Genomic DNA, 2,500 nt, shown 5'->3' with positions numbered 1-2,500 from the left:
CACTGCTGACTGGACTGATATAATGTTAGAAGGTAAAGAAATAAGATGATGAAATGGTTCTTGATAGACTAGAATTTGAAGCGACTTTTTTTCTTTTTTTTTTTTTTTTTTTTTTTTTGGGGGGGGGGGGGGGGGGGTTGTGGATAGCTCATACGGTAAAGTCACGATCTCGTCGGCCAGGCGGAGTTGTCGTACCAGTAAGGTTGCGGGTTCGATCCCCCAATGCCACCTCGAAGTGTTCATTCTCTGTTGTCTTCTGGCAAAATCCCACTTACTTCATTTCTTGTTATTATCAACATAAGTGCCGGCTCCACTCGTTTTTCTGAAAGAAATAAGATTCATTTAACGCAAAGGTGTCAATGATAACCCCTAATATTATCGGGATTTTTTTTCTGCCTATCTAGCAATGGTTTGGTAGCTAGGTCTGCTAGATCTAGCGGAAAAGTACTTGTCGATAGGCTTACGTCAACGTATACATATATGCAGGTCTGATATCCAAATCAATTATGGGCATAGTTTATCATTGTTTTAATGGACATCATTTTGTGTCATTTTTTAAAGATTTCCATTACAACAATGAGCCCATAATGAATTGGGTAATCAGACCTGCAAATGAGTGCACGTCGGCTTACGTCCTATCTAAATGGTAGCAGGCAATCTTTATTGTCCGTTCAATGCTATAGAAACCGGAATAAACCCCGGCTCCATGGGCAAACCCGATTTTAGTATAGCGTAATAGCATTTTTTTTTCCTTTCCATTTTTTTTCCCGGGGGTGGGGGGGGGGGGGGCAAAAATCAAAGAAAACAATGTAAATTCATTCTCAAGCACGCATCCGGTTTTACTTTTTAAAAAATAATAATTCGACGCGTAATAATATCCGGACCGCAATGATGATTCTTAATGTCAAATCGTCATGTTCGAGAGCGACGTGTACATATTTGCAGGTCTATATAACAATGTAAAATTGAATGTAAGCTCCAATTTAATTACAAAAACAGATCAAATGAACGTTTCGGGTTTCCCCTTTTGATAAATGGGAAACCCGAAACGTTCATTTGATCTGTTTTTGTAATTAAATTGAAGCTTACATTCAATTTTACATTGCTATTTATTTCTTCGAGCTTCGAGCAGCAACATTTACATATTTGCAGGTCTGACATCCGAACCCACTTATGGGCCTAGTTAACATTGTTGTAATGGATAGTATTTTGCATCATTTTTTTAAAAAATTTCCATCACAACAATGGGCCCATAAGGGTTTGGGTGATCAGACCTGCAAATAAGTTCATGTCGTTCGAGAACCAATCATTGTTAAGTAAAAAAAAAAATAGAATTTATTTTGGTAAGAAATAATATTGATACAACGTAATTTAAGTCACTCACCTTTTTCTTATTATTTTCAGCCAGCCTTTTATATGAGTAGTTCTCACTATATTCAATCAATCATACTATAAACGTTCAAGGTTACACATAATTCAGAAAAGTGAGTGGAGCAGGAACTTTACGTTGGTAACAACAAGAGATGAGTGAGTAGGAAAGTGCCAGAAGACAATAGAGAATAAACCATTTTCGCGGGGTGATGGGGTTTAAACCGCGACCTTATTGGTACAACTCCGCCTGGCCGGTGAGAGCGTGACTCTACTGTATGAGCTAATGGTACGTGGGTTCAAACCCCATCACCGTCGCGAAAAAATGTTATTCTCTATTGTCTTCTGGACCTTCCTACTCACTCATCTCTTAAGGTTACACATAGTTTTATGTGTAGGTATGTTATAACCGACTGGCGGATGTTATGGGCTTTTAAAAATAAATAAAAGCAAAGCATCAATAGGTAATAGATAGAATGAAGATGACCTCACTCAGGCATTTGTTATTGTTTTTTGCCATCCATGTTTCTGAGTATTTCTGACTAAACTGTATTAACCAGACCAGACCTAAACGTTTAAGCTTACACATAGTTTTGTGTGTTGGTCCGTTATACTTCCGGATCGCAATGTTGTGAGTTTCTTAGCCAAGCGCATACTATCTATAGGAGTGTTGATAATAAGACTCCGGAAAATCTGCGGTTTAAATTTCGAATTCGTTCCCGGCATTGAAAATTTGTTCGAAATTTCAAACGAAAGAGTACAAGAATTATATTTTGAAATAAACATTTATATAGAGCATTTCAACAATTTCGCCAGAGTTAACGCCCCTCACAATCTTTCATGTATTCCCCCCACCAAGGCGCATGGACCCAAATGTCTGTATTATACAGTGCGGCATGGTATCTTTTATGTACTAGCACTCTTACACTATCCGTCACTGTCTATAGGCAGGTACTTATTCGCCTATATTATGGAATCGGGTGATATTAATATGTGTAAAGTACATTTCCTCAGGACACAACACAGAGTCGATAACTTTGAGATTATTGTCACCAATTCGATTAAGAACCATGCTCAAAATCGTTTGACTTGTAGGACGGGGCAGCTCGATCACCGATACCCTTAATTTTTC

This window comes from Berghia stephanieae, chromosome 2 (assembly GCF_034508935.2).
Source record: "Berghia stephanieae isolate SIO BIC M18660-M18661 chromosome 2, UCSD_Bste_1.3, whole genome shotgun sequence".
Taxonomy (NCBI): domain Eukaryota; kingdom Metazoa; phylum Mollusca; class Gastropoda; order Nudibranchia; family Aeolidiidae; genus Berghia; species Berghia stephanieae.
This window is presented reverse-complemented; position numbering follows the sequence as displayed.